The sequence below is a fragment of the Rhinolophus ferrumequinum genome, chromosome 16 (genome assembly GCF_004115265.2).
Source record: "Rhinolophus ferrumequinum isolate MPI-CBG mRhiFer1 chromosome 16, mRhiFer1_v1.p, whole genome shotgun sequence".
Taxonomy (NCBI): domain Eukaryota; kingdom Metazoa; phylum Chordata; class Mammalia; order Chiroptera; family Rhinolophidae; genus Rhinolophus; species Rhinolophus ferrumequinum.
Genome location: NC_046299.1, coordinates 47,274,031 through 47,289,264, shown reverse-complemented (window position 1 = coordinate 47,289,264; position 15,234 = coordinate 47,274,031). Strand labels below are relative to the sequence as shown.

The 15,234-nt window shown below is 39.7% G+C and overlaps 1 non-coding gene across 1 annotated transcript; it reads right to left on the bottom strand.

Annotated features, from left to right (window-relative positions):
• Nucleotides 1–3,583: 3,583 nt before the first annotated feature.
• LOC117036500 (U6 spliceosomal RNA) lies at nt 3,584–3,691 on the bottom strand. The gene has a single exon (XR_004425395.1). It is a non-coding gene; the product is annotated as a U6 spliceosomal RNA (small nuclear RNA).
• Between the last annotated feature and the right edge of the window lie 11,543 nt (nt 3,692–15,234).

Genomic DNA, 15,234 nt, shown 5'->3' with positions numbered 1-15,234 from the left:
CATGATCTGGTGGTAACAAGTCCTCTTCACCCACTGGGGTGGAGTCAGAGGTTTGAGCAGTGTCTGCTAAAATACAAAATTTAAATAAAATCTAGAATTTTACAATACCATAATGTCCAGGTTTCAATCACAGATCACTTGTCATACCAAGAACCAGAAGATCTCAAAGTGAATGAGGACACCAACACAGATGATTAGAACAAAATACAAATATTAGAATTAAAAAACATAATAGTATTGAGGTATCTGCACCCCCGTGTTTATAGCAGTGTTATCTACAATAGCCAAGATGTGGAAACAACCTAAGTGTCCATTGATGGATGACTGGATAAAGAAATTGTTGTACGGGGGTGGTTCAATTCCTGCATGGGATGGTGAGCTGTGCCCCCTCCAACTAAAGACTGAAAGGCAACAACTTGAACTGAACTGCCGCTAAGCTGCCGGTGGGCGGCCGGATGGCTCAGTTGGTTAGAGAGCGAGCTCTTAACAATGGTTCAATCCCCGCATGGGATGGTGGGAGACTGGACTTGGAGCTGAGCTGCACCCTCCACAACTAGATTGAAGGACAACAACCTGACTTGAAGCTGATGGGTCCTGGAAAAAAACACACTGTTAGCCAATAAAATTTAAAGAAAGGCAGGATTCAGATTTAAAAAAAGAAATTGTAGTATGTGTGTACACACACACACACACACACACACACACAATGAAATATTACTCGTCATAACAAAGAAGGAAATTCTGTCATTTGCAACAACATGAATGAGCCTTGAGGGCATTATGCTAAGAGAAATAAATCAGAGAGAAAGACAAATACTTTATGATCTCACTTATACATGGAATCTAAAAAAGAGAAAAGGAATAAAAACAAAACAAAAAACAAAAGTCATACAAAAAAGAGATCACATATGTGATTACCAGAGGATGGGGTTTGGGGGGCAGTAGAGGATGGGGGAATTAAATGAAGGAGGTCAAAGGATACGAATTTCCAGTTATAAGATAAATAAGTACTTCAGCTATAATATACAACATGATGACTATAGTTAACACTGCTATATGGTATATTTGAAAGTTGTTAAGAGAGTAAATCTTAAAAGTTTTCATCACAAGGAAAAAAACTTTTTTTGGTATCTGTATGAGATGAAGGATGTTAACTAAACTCATTGTGGTAATCATTTCACAATATATGTAAATCAAGTCATTATGCGATATATCTTAAACTTATACAGTGCACATGTCAATTATTCTCAATGAAACCGGAAAAAAATTCCAAATAAAAAAATACAAGTTCTAGGTACCATGGACTTTTAGTCCATTTATGTTTACTAGCTGTGTTTTAAGTTGGAAAATATTTTTTTACTTTGTCTTTGTAGACTATATCTGTAGTTTATACTTTGAAATAATTACCCAGTCTTATCTTTCAGATCGTAACTGCGTATATATTGTTCAATGCAGTTACTTCTGGTGCTAATATCTAACTAACTCTGAGGGCCACCTGGTGATTTAGGAAAACAGTTTTGCATGAGTTTCTAATACATGTGCCATTCAGATATTTCGTTTCTAATACATGTGCCATTCAGATATTTCAGAAGCAAGTGTAAACTAATAGACACTTATCAATCCTTTGGCCATATTTGTTAACACAGGTTGTGTGTTGGCTGACCACTGGCCTGTTCTATTGTCAGTTTTCTTCATTTATTGTGTCAATGGTCCAATGGTCCATTAAAAACCTGTAATATGCGACCCTTTTCTATCTTGTTAGTTATTGTTAACAGAAGTTAATCCTGATTCTGTGGTCCTTCCACTTGTACAACAAACATGAATAAACACTGCCTTGTGCTGTTCAGGTACAAAAAAAAAAAAAAAAAAAAAAAAAAGAAAAATACAAGTTCTTACAATTAAGTTGGTGAACTTGTTGCAACGATGTTGCTAACATTTTTTATCAGAGGGATTATTCATTATGAATTTATACCAACTAGACAAACAGTTAACCAAGTTTACTATTTGGAAGTGCTGAAAAGCCTGTGTGAAAAAGTTAGATGAAAATGACCTGAATCTTTCGCCAACAATTCATGGCTCTTGTATTACAACAATGCACCAGCTCACATGGCACTGTCTGTGAGGGAGTTTTTAGCCAGTAAACAAATAAACACCCTCCCTACTCACCTGGTCTGGCCCCCAATGACTTCTTTCTTTACCCGTAGATAAAGAAAATATTGAAAGGAAGACATATTGATGACATTCAGGACATCAAGGGTAATATGACGACAGCTCTGATGGCCATTCCAGAAAAAGAGTTCCAAAATTGCTTTGAAGGGTGGACTAGGCGCTGGCGTCGGTGCACAGCTTCCCAAGGGGAGCACTTGGAAGGTGACTGTAGTGATATTCAACAATGAGGTATGTAGCACTTTTCCTAGAATGAGTTTGCAAACTTAATTGTCAGACCTTGTATATTAATGGAAATAAAAAACTCAATGGATGATCCAGCAATCCCAATCCTAGGTCTTTACCCAAGATAAATTAAAATATGTCCACAGAAAAACTTGTTACATGAATGTTCATAGCAGCATTTTTCATTATAGCCAAAAAGTAGAAACAATCTAAATGTCCCTCAACTGATGAATGGATAAACAAAATAATGTGTATCTATCTATACACTGAAATATTATTCAGCCATAAAAAGAAATTAAGTACTAATATATGCTACAACATGGACGGACCTTGATAACATTATTCTAAATGTTAAAGAAATCATACATGAAAGGCCACACATATGATTCCAATTTACATGAAATGTTAACAAATAGGCATATCCGTAGAGACAGAATGTAGATTAGTGGTTGCCAGGAGAAGGGGGGAGAGAAAAATGGGAAATGACTAACAGCTAATGGGTAGAGTTTTCGTTTTAGAGTGATGAAAACGTTTTGGAATTTGATCATCAGATAGTTGCACAACCTTGACTATACGAAAATCTACTGAATCTACATTTTAAAAGAATTACTATTATGTTATGTGAATTTTCTTTCAATTTAAAAAATTGCAAACAACAATAAAAACCCTCCTCACATTTCGGAGTGCTAAGCACTGAAGCCCTGCAATGCCCTGTTGAAATGACTCATGGGTTGCCAGGTGTCCAGGTGGACAGGGATCTGGTAACCCTGGGGACTGTCTCACCCTGTGACAGAAGCATCAATGGCTACCTTGGCTTAAAGTGCAAGATGGGACCCAACATGCTTTCTCTTCCCCCCACTCTTTATGGAAAAAAAAAAGACAGAACTTTGTATCACACATTGTGCCAATGTCATATTCCTGGTTTTGATATTATACTATAACAATGTAAGATGTAACCACTGGGAGAAATCAGGGAAGGGGTATAATGGAACCTTTCTATACTATTTTTGCAACTTCCTGTAAATCTGTAATTATTCCCAAATACAAAGCTTTTAAAAAAGTATTAGACTCAATTTTACTTTCTAGGTAAAGTAAAAATGAATTATTGAACTTCAGATTTTTCTTACCACTGGAGTTATTTTTTTAAATTTATTTTTCAATTATAGTTGACACACAATATTATATTAGTTTCAAAAATATGGAATGCTTCATAAATTTACATGTCAACCATGCACAGGAGCCAGGCTAATCTTCTCTGTATCGTTCCAATTTTTGGTATACATGCTGCCAAAGCAAGCATTAGAGTTATTTGCAAAAGAATTATCTAGACTGAGTTAAAAGATTACAAAAAACATAGATGTTAGTACGTTTCAACTTTAGAACAATATCTAATATTCATTTATTATGAAAGACAGGAAGTTAGGACAATTTCAGTTTTCATTATATTATTTCTATATTACTAAGGGTTTTTAAAATTGACATGTAAATCAAATTTTCACAGTTGTATTGGCTGGTATTTTTTTAAAGGTGGTTCATAAGTGTGTTATTCTTTAAGTTCACCTATGCTTGAGAATATCCATAATTTTGTCTTTATTTTTTAAAAATGTTTTATTGGGGAACAATGTGTTTTTCCAGGACCCATCAGCTCCAAGTCAAGTTGCTGTTTTTTCAATCTAGTAGTGCAGGGCTCAGCTCACTGGTCCATGTGGGAATCAAACCAGCGACCTTGGTGTTATGAGCACTACACTCTAACCAACTGAGCCCCTGGGCTGCCCCTTTGTCTTTATTCTTAAAGGATAACTTGGCCAGATACAAAATTCTCTGGGGTTTCTTTCTCTTTATCAGCAATTTCACGTGGAAAACAAAATGGAAAAGATGCGTTAGGTTGAACCATAAAAAAACCACCTTTTTTGTAGATCAATTGGACATTACAATTTCATATGGTTCAACTTAACATGCTATCTTTCATTTTATTGTGTGTAATTTCCTCAAGCCTGTCGGGTCTCTGGTTTTCACTTTGTTACTCCATTTTTAACTGATTTTAAGGTGACTTTTTCTGTAGTTTTAATATTTGACTTCTATTCCTTTCATCAGCTCTACCAGTTTACTTTTTCTTGTTTTGTTTCTACTTTTATGAACTTCTATAATTCTTCAACCTTTTAAAAAAGAAACGTTTCTTAAAAATCTGAGAAAACTATTTGTCTGAGACCACTGTTTGGGGGCGATTTCTTTTGTGAATTCATGTTTTTTATCTACCTTTTGTTTATGCTCCTTTGAAGAGCGGACTGTTTTGTTTTATACTTAGGTCCTGTGTTCCTTGGGGAAACTCCCCTTGTATTATCTCAAATGCTCTTTCACCAGATCTGTTCTTCCTTAGCTATCTCTAGGAAGACATCTCCCTCAGTGGATGAAAATAAATGGATGCAAAGCCCTCAACCTACTGTTACCACAGCACCTCTTTCACTCATTTCATCTCTATCACTTCTTAAAAGAAGCGAGGTCAGATATCATACAAATGGTGAAGATGGCTTGGTTAATCCCTAGCTCTACCTCCCGGACAGAAACTGGTTCTCTGCAAGAATAGTCTCTGCCTCTCCAGGATCGGTCCTTAATGTTGTACCGGATTGCTCTAACCAAGAATATACCCTTAAAGATTCCGGCACTTGTGGGAAAAATAAATACTGTTCAAGTCTAGGAGGGAAAGTGTCTGCTCGCAACATGTACCCACACTTCACGGCAGTTATGGCTGTTCTTTCATTGGAGGTGGGAGTTTCCCCTCTAGTTCATTATTTTTGTATGTGTCATGGGCTTGAATAGAGGATAATGTGCAAAAATACCTTTATTTCACCATTTTTAACTCAATATACCATCCCCAACCTAAATGTTTGGGACAGCTCCTTGCCAGGCATCCAGAATGAAGATGTCTGCCCTCTTAGCTCTCATTCATCCACTCTTCACTCTCAAACATTTTATATACGTTTGATTCCTTTTCATTATGGTTGAGAACATCTCCATTCTTAAACCCCTAAGCTCAACATTTGCAAAGAAAAAGGACTTTTATGTATGCAAGTGTCTAACTCAAATTGCCTAACTGCAATGTAGTTGCCCCCGAAAGAAGTCTGGGGTAGGAAGCATGTCAGGCCCCGAGGACCCACTGTGAGCAGGGAGAGGAGGATTGCTGGTGACTGCTGAAGCAGCATGTCAGTTTCTGATCAGTTCAGCACAGCTACATCATTCTTAAACTACATCTATCATAAAGTTTTCCCAAAAATAGTATAGCTTCTCAAAGAAAAATTTTTAGTAAATTATCTTGAATGTCAGTTCGTTATGAAAATAACCCAAGACATTTTGTTTTTGTTTCGTTATCTATCATGAGAACCAAGAAAAGCAATCCAAATGTTTCACTTCTTTATGAAACTGGGGAGGGACTTCAGCTAGTATTACAGGGTTTGGCAGGTAAACATTTCCTGTAAGTGTATGTGTGATCTGAGGTCAATCCCCAGTTCTGGTTCATTGCCTCAGTGTTCTTATCTGCAAAGTGGGAGAATGAGGAAAAGCCTTATCACATGACGTTAAAAGGTGATTGAATGAAGCAAGCATGATTTAGGGTAATTGGCCTAGAAGAGGGGTGAGACAATACTGATAAATAAGAGTATACATTATGCTGTGAAACCTAGATTTTACAAATTAAGTACTTCTTACAGCCATCTTATAAACTTTGTCTATCTTGTTTACACAGAATTCCAGAGTTATATTGTATTTTCTTATCTGTCATGCGGGGCGGCCAGCGGGGTCTCAGCTCCCACTTCCCACATAAGAACGCAGGATATGGTGAGGCCAAAAAGGAACACCCACGGAGCTATAGATAGGGGAGCCATACCACTAGTCTCTCTGGCGGCTGGGTTAGAGACACAGGAAGAAGGAGACACACGATCCGCAACCCGCCGACTGCTTCTCTGCCAACCAACTCCACTTGCTAACTGCAATCCGCCCTGCTAACTGCAATCCGCGCTTGCCAGCCACCACCTTCTTGCTAGCCCCCATTTTCTGCTAGTGCAGCCATGGCAGTTATATTAGTGGCCAATGGCTCACTGGTTACAGCTGACGGCCAACTAGCCACAGCTGATGGCCATCCAATCACAGTTGATGGCCATTTACTACCAGAGTGAGCACCTTTCCACGTGAGGCCGAGAGCCTGGAAACTGCTCTCTGGGCCTCTGTCCCCACATTATCCTAACCATATTTGTTCTTATTTATATTTCCTCTATCATTCTCTCACTTAAAATTTGGATGTAAAACCATTCTCATCTGAGCGTTGTTTTGAAGGTATTTAGAGAGGTATGAGAATCTTTGTAGTGATCTGAAGGAATGTGGTTTTCTATGGGATTACATCATTTCGGGATAATACACATTTGTTCAAAGGAATTTAAATTAAAAGTTAATACTGAATAGTCAGTCCTTTTACAAATAGGAAGAATTTTCAGCTGGGCAAGATGGCACTTAAGTAGTTACTGCTAGGAACAGTAAAAGACAGGAATGGTTCTGACCCTGCCGCTTAGACTTCAACTGTTATTTTAAGAAGTTTAATAAGCACTGTTAATATAAGCACCATTAAATCACGGCCGGCCTGAATCAGAATTTTTTTTGTCTTTTTAGTGTAGAATAAATCTGGAGATTGGATTCTTAAATTTTTTTTATTGCAGTAAAATTCGTTTTAGTGTGCCAGGTCAATCAATCCTTTCCTGTTTGCACTGACTAAACCCCATGCATCATACCTTCATTAGGTTCCTATCTCTTATACTTACACCACGACGTGTCAACCTACTTTTTCTGGTGGTCATTTTGGATATAGGGTTATTACGGAATAACTGGCAATTCTTTCAAAAATCCAGACGTGTTTGTGTGAACTTCATAATCTTGGGCCATGGGATCAAACGAAGTGATGCCTTTTCCCCGAAACCTTCTGTCCTGTTCAAGCAGATGAAGGTTGGTTCCCAGGAAACAGAAACTGGGCTGCTGTTTATTAAAGGAGACTATTTATAACACATCTTTAATCATTTAAAACAAGAGGACTGCTGAAGCAATGTTAAAGCTTGTGCATCACAGCTTTTATCTCGGCTTCAGGCTTCGGTTTCATAAACCTGCAGAATGCTGGAGGTCCCAGGCCACCAAGAGTTTTAAACGTGACCAAGACTTAAAACAGAAACAAATTAACTGTGGAGCTATAGAATTCACTTTAGAATGGTCCAATTCTCACTTTATTCCAAATTCTAGTTTTTGTGACGATGGCTGGTTGGCTGGTTTCTTTCTGAAAACAGTAGCTCAAATGTTAAACATTTCATCTCCTAGAAACATTTCCAACAGCCAGGTGAAAGCCTCCTGAGTTTGCAAAACTGGTAAAAAGCCTGGGATAAAGAACAGATGGCTTAGGAAAATGGCACACGTGTAGCCCAAGGCTAGCGTACTTGTATGCCTTAAGGAAAGCTGGGTCAAGTAGGTTTTAATTAAATATTTATGTTATAGGTAGAAACAGCTAGCGGTCTTTGTGTGGCTAGGGACTGGCTTTCAACAGGTCTATCTATCTAAGAAAGAAAACGAATGGATATTAAATATTTATTCTTTGTATGTTAGAAGTCGATTCTGCTCTTTCCTTGCCTGAAGGAAAATAAAAAGGTTAGAGATAACCAGTGAGCTGTATTTGGAAATAAAATCTTATTAAAAAACTGGGAGGTCAGATTAAACTAAGAAGTACATCTGAGGTTTTATTGAGGCCAGATGATGTGAACCGTTTGCCATTTATTTAGGGACACAAAGAATAACTTTTGATTTTTGGTTGCATTTTTTCACCCTTAGAATGGTGAAAATAGCATGACCAATCAATTTCTTTTGCTGAAGAATAGACTGCTAACCACTATGTCAGTTTTCCAAACTCTTATATGACCCTTGCAAAGGAGATTTGTCATAGCAAACTAATCCCAAAACTGAATTTGTTTTTGGTTTATCTGGAATCTGAACATTTAGAATGATCATGAACCAGAGCATGCAAATTCCTCATATTTTGTTTCTTTAGATGGGAGAAAGTTTTTCAAGTTTGAACTCTAAGATCAGTGTTGCAATAACCTCTATTGAATAGCTTTCTGAAGATCACATTGACAGTGCTTCATGAAGTTTCATCTGCCTGAACTGCTAGAACAACAGTACATCATTCATTGTTGACCACAGGCGTATGTGACCAAAGCTGAAATTTGTACCTGATTTAGTAGCTCAGAGAATTTTTAGGGCAAAGACAATGAAAATGCAAATAAATGCTAATTTAAAGTGTTTGGAAAAAGTTCAATTCTGAAGTTAAATTAATCCTCAAATTTGAGAACCTAGAACAAACTTCATACAAAGAGGTGCCCTCTTAACCACACGTTAATGATAATAAAATTGCAGTAGTGCAATAAAGGAGAACAATTAAAGTGAGTATATGGCATTCTTTGATGTTTAATCCAGGGTACATGGGGTTCTAAAACTGGTGAATTGGAAAACCATCTGCTCTCAAGACACTGTAAAACAATTTCAAGAGCCAAATATCTAAAAGGTGATTGAGATATCTAAACCTAGACTTCAAAATATTTTTAAAGTTTAAATACCCTAGTGAGGACTACGTGTTTTAAAATATCCATTTAGAAAATGAGGGAGGGAATCCAGTAAGAGATAAGCCAAAAACTCGTTACCACAGCGATGCCACAAGATTTTTGTTACTGTTACAAAGAAGGTCTCCTGACACATTCATGCACTTTACATGAACAAAATCTCTCTTTTTTAAATTATTAGTTTCAGGAGTACGAAACAATGTAAGAGTTAGACATTTATGTCCCTCACAGAGCGACAACCTCCCTCCCCCATCTACTACCCCTCTGACATCGTATATAGCTGTTACAGTTTCACTGACTCTATTCCCAATGCTGTACTCCACTTCTTGTGACTATATATATATCAAGTTATAGCTGACATTCAGTATTATTCCGCTTCAGCTTCGCGTGTGTACTGCAGTGATCAGGCATCTACACCATCAATGAAGTGGTCTCCTTAATAAGACCCTGCTACCCTACAAAATCTTTACATTATTGATTCTATTCCCCACACTGTCTTTTGTATCCCTGTGGCAATCTTGTGGTTATCGACTGTGCTTTCTAATCCCCTCACCTTCTCCTTCATCCCCCCCATCTAGCAACCCTGTTTTTCCTCTATATCTCTGAGACTGTTTCTGATTAACCTGTTCATTTATCCTAGTCTTAGGTTCCATATATAAGTGAGATCATGTGGTATTTGTCTTTCTCCATCTAACTTATTTCACTCAGCATAATGTTCTCTACGTCCGTCCATGTCATTGCAAATGATAAGATTTCATTCTTCTTTATGGCCGAGTGTAACGCAGAATCTCAGCTCCCGCTCTGGCAGGGGAACGCAGGATATGGTGAGGCTGAAAAGGAACAACAACGGAGCCACAGATAGGGGGTTTATACCACTGTATTCTTGCTGGCAGCCGGGCGAGACACAGGGAAGCAGAATCCACACGATCCACACCATCCGCAATCCATGCTTGCTAACTGCAATCTGCAATCCGCAATCTGCACTATTGGCACTTGCTAGTTAGCCACCGCAGTTATATACAAAACAATAATGGCTAATGGCCAACTGGTTACAGCTGATGGCCATCTAATAACTGAGCCAGCACCTTTCCACATGAGGCGGGGAGCCTGGAAACTGCTCTCCTAGCCCTGTCCCTACACCAAGTAATACTCTATTGTATAAATGTACCAAATACCCTATTGTATAAATGTTTCTTAATCCAGTCGTCTACCAAAGCGCATTTTGGTTGTTTCCATGTCCTGGCTATTGTCAATAACGCTGCAATAAACATAGGGGTGCATAAATTTTTTCGAATTAATGTTGTGGATTTCTCTGGATAGATACGTAAGAGTGGAATTGCTGGGTCATCCAGTTTTTTGAGATACCTCCATACTGATTTTTACAGTGGCTGCACCAATCTGCAATCCCATCAGCAGTGCACGAGGGATCCCTTTTCTCCACATCCTCACCAGCACTTGTTTGTTGATTTATTGATGATAGCCATTCTGACTGGAGTGAGGTGGTATTTCATTTTGGTTCTTATTTGCATTTCTCTAATGATTAGTGAGGTTGAACATTTTTCATGTCTGCCATCTGTATGTCCTCTTTAGAAAAATGTCTCTTCATGTCCTCTGCCCATTTTTTAATTGGATTGTTTATTTGGTGTTTAGTTTTTTATGAATTTTGGAAATTAACCCCTTATCTGATGTATCATTGACAAATATTTTCTCCCATTCAGTAGGATGCCTTTTGTTTTATTGATGGTTTCCTTTGCTGTGAAAAACCTTTTTAGTTTGACGTAATCCCATATGTTTATTTTTTTTTCTTATTTCCCTTGTCCAACGGATATATCAGTAAAAATATTACTCTGGGTAATGTCTGTAAACTTTCTTCCTATATTTTCTTCTAGGAGTTTCATGGTTTCAGATCTCACATATAAGTCTTTAATCCATTTTGCATTTATTCTTGTATATGGTTGTGGGGACAGAGTCCCAGAGAGCAGTTTGGTTTGGGTAGTAGATGGCCATCAGCTGTAACTAGTTGGCCGTCAGCTGTAACCAGCTAGCCATTGGCCACTGATATAGCTGCCGTGGCTGTACTAGCAGGGGGGGATTGTAGTTAGCAAGGGGTTGGTTGGTTGGTTGGCAGAGAAGCAGATGGTAGATTGCAGCTAGCAAGTGCAGTTAGCAAGTGGATTACATTGTGCATCGTGTGGAGCCTGCTTCCTGTGTCTCCAACCCAGCCGCCAGCAAGAATATGGTGGTATGACTCCCCTACCTATGGCTCCGTGGGTGTTCCTTTTTGGCCTCACCACGTCCTGCGTTCTTATGTGGGGAGCGGGACCAGAGACCCTGCATTACAATGGTGTAAGGAGGTGGTTGTCGTGCGGGGTGTCAGGCGGGGGGTCTCTGGTCCCGCTCCCCACACAAGAACGCAGGACGTGGTGAGGCCAAAAAGGAACACCCACGGAGCCATAGGTAGGGGAGTCACACCACTATACTCTCGCTGGCGGCTGGGTTGGAGACACAGGAACCAGGAGCAACACAATTCTCAACCCTCACTGTGCCGCTTGCAGGCTCAGCCCCCATCTTCTTGCTAGCTCCCCCTTTCTTTGCTAGCGTAGCCACGGCAGTTATATTAGTGCCCAATGGCTCACTGGTTACAGCTGACGGCCAACTAGCCACAGCTGATGGCCATTTGATCACAGTTGATGGCCATTTACTACCTGAGCCGGCACCTTTCTATGTGAGGCCGAGAGCCTGGAAACTGCTTTTTGGGGCTCTGTCCCCACAGTGGTCCAGCTTCATTTTTTCGCATGTGTCTGTCCAGGTTTCCCAGCACCGTTTATTGAATAGACTGTCTTTACCCCAATGTAAATTCTTGTTTCCAATGTCGTAGATTACATGACCATATAGGCATGGATTTATTTCTGGGCTCTCTATTCTGTTCCATGGATCTGTGTGTCTGTATTTATGCCAGTACCATGCTGTTTTGATTGCTATAGACTTGTAGTATGATTTGATGTCGGGTATTGTGATACCTCCCACTTTGTTCTTATTTCTCAAGATTGCCGTGGCTACCTGGGGTTTTTATGGTACCATATAAATAAAACAAAATATCTTAACACACAGATTCACAACAGCTTAGATTCTCCTATAGAAAACACAAGGACTCTTTAAAAGCATTGGTTTTGCCAGCTGGTCTTGAGTTTACCTATAAGCAAGAGTACAGGGGGAGCAACGCTGAACACCTGGGAAAGCCAGCTCGTGGGCGATCACAAATAGCATGTACCTCTGGGCTTCCGTTTCCTAAAGTGATCTTTATTTGCAAACTGCTGGAGGTCCCCGGCAACCAAGAGCTAACCATGACAAAGTTCTAAAACAGAAAATTAACTGTGGAGCTGAAGGCTTACTTATCTTTCAAATGGCGGGGTTCTGATTTTATTCCCAATCCAGATCTGGGTTTTATTTCACTCAATTTGAAATTAGGCTAGCTCACACTAACATTCTGAATATATTATAATGCTTAGATATTTTTGACTAATAAATATCTGAAAAACCGGCTGAGGTTAAACATACATTTCAGCCCTGCCTAGCTATAAGTATCAGGTATCCCTAAACTGTACATTTAGGCTCACCAGTTTTCTGAGCTAATTCAAACTCCTGACAACGTTTTAGAAAGTGTTCATCACACTAATGACCAAGATGTATTCCTTTCATTGTCCTAAATGTGGTATGAACCCAAATGTCACCACCCTCACTGGGCTCCAGTCTTCAATCAAAATCGGTATAGAGGAGCCTCTATCTTGGTTCCTGGTCTCTGCCTAAGTTTTTTGCAGCACTTGGGGCCCCAGCTCTGAATCCTGCCTGTACCGTTGGGGTCCTGACAGTCTACCAAATCCTCTCTTTAGGGGCTGGCCTCTGTCTTCAAGGCCCTACTACTACTGGCCAAGGTTTAATTCGAACGGATCAACTTCCCTGGATCTAAGATCATAATCTGCCTGATTTTCAGTAATACTGACACAGCCTCGAGGACTACCATCTCCTCACCCCATTTACTCCCTCCACCTACCAGATTTGACCTTTGGACATGAAGTCAACCTGTACACGGGAGTCTGGACTAGTAGCTCCCCCTGGGGAGGGCCTAGGGGAGCAACACAGTGTGACCCCCACGTCATCAGTCCCACTGATTACCAACATACTAGATCTAGTTCCTTACTTAATGGAGTAATTTTAGAAACTTAAAACTAAGCCCAATTAAGTCTCTCTCACCATTGCCTTGCCCATTCAAAGCAATTTCTCTATGAGGGCCTGACTAGTCATGGAAGCTCCCTTTTTGCCTCAAGGAAAGAACACAGCCTCTTTGGTGAAGGCCTCTAAGGATGAAGTCACTGCCATTTAAGATGCAGGGCAGATGACTAAGTCCTGGCTGGAGACAGTCAGAACCTGGAATTGAAATGATAGCCTCTGCTCACAACTCACATCTTTAAGGGACCCTCCCTTAGTGCTTTTGTTATCTGCCTAATCCTTGTGCCTTGTCATTTTCTTGACCTCTCTATTGGCAAAAAGGCTTTGTTGCTTATTGTTTACCTCTCCCCCTGCTGACCATCTCAATTCTTTCCTTTCCTCAGCCCAGCAACCTACTCTACTGCTCTTGCCCAAACCAGCTGACAGGTCCCCTCACCCACCAAGACACTTAACCGCCTTCACAATCTGTTATCCTACTTGTCACCCACCCAACAGACAGTAGAGACCACACACAAACACTCCCCACTAGTTATATTCTGTTCAAAATTTGATACCTCACAAAGGAACTACATAGCCCGTGGCCGCTTGAGTGTGAGAAGTGAAAACAAAACAAAAAAACTATAAAGCACAAACTACTCAGTAGCATCTCCAAGACAACTGCTACTTTTTCAGTTTTTTTAAAAAAATCACATATTAAGTAGAGACTTACCTGCTCTGCGTGTATACCTCAGTTCAGAGGTTCTCTAAGAATGTTAACCTAGAACAACAGCAGCAGTACCTGAAACTTGTTAGAAGTGGAAATTTGGGGACTCTACTCCAAATCTTCTCAATCAGAAATTCTGGGGATGGGGCCCAGCAATGGTTTCACAAGCCTCCCAGATGATTCTGATGTGTGCTAGTTTAAGCAGCATTGCCTTAGTTTAGGTATAACGACCAGATTCAGATTCCATCATTAATGGGGCTGAAATAAGGAGCTGACTCAGTGACTTAAGTAGTACCCTATCTGACTATCTGACATAATATGCCCCCTTTACACGTAAGAAAAACTAAGTATATAATTTATGGTTAAAAGTCCTTTGGCACCTAATCTTCATTTGTATACAAACCTGAGGCTTGTTTTGAAACTAGTGAACACCAAAAGCAGGTCATATTACCCACAAAGTGAATAATAGGCAATAATCAGTTTGCCTTAGACAGTCGTGGTTTATATCTGGTGTCTTGATATATTTATTCTTAGTACCTTTCTCTTCTCACAAAAGGTTCCCAGTATAGACAATAAATTATAGTCTAAATACTATCGCCCAATTAATAAAAAAGTAAGGCAGTGAAATGTGTTAATAGATTCCTGAAAATTTTTCCACTAAGCTTCATTTAACAGAAATAACTATAAAGATATTCTTAGATATTAATTTTTTAAAAATATTTTATTGGGGAAGGGGAACAGGAATTTATTGGGGAACAGTGTATACTTCCAGGCCTTTTTTCCAAGTCAAGTTGTTGTCCTTTCAGTCTTAGTTGTGGAGGGTGCAGTTCAGTTTCAAGTTGTTGTCCTTTCAGTCTTAGTTGTGGAGGGCGCAGCTCAGCTCCAGGTCCAGTTGCCGTTGCTAGTTGCAGGGGGCGCAGCCCACCAACCCTTGCTGGAGTCGAAACCGGCAACCTTGTGGTTGAGAGCCCACTGGCCCATGTGGGAATCGAATCGGCAGCCTTCAGAGTTAGGGGCATGGAGCTCTAACCACCTGAGCCACCTGGACGGCCCTTTAGATATTAATTTTAATTAACTTCAAAACAATCTGAATACAAAATTATAGTGGGACAAATTTCTTTCCTGGAACCCATAGATATGGCAACTGTATTGCAGTCAAACCAGGAAATGCGTTGCCCACCACTTGTCCCGTACAGGAGCCTTTAATGGTTCCTCTGCTCACCTCAGCCCTCTGCCTAAAATCAGTACCTGCTTTTGGTACCTACTTTCACTTCA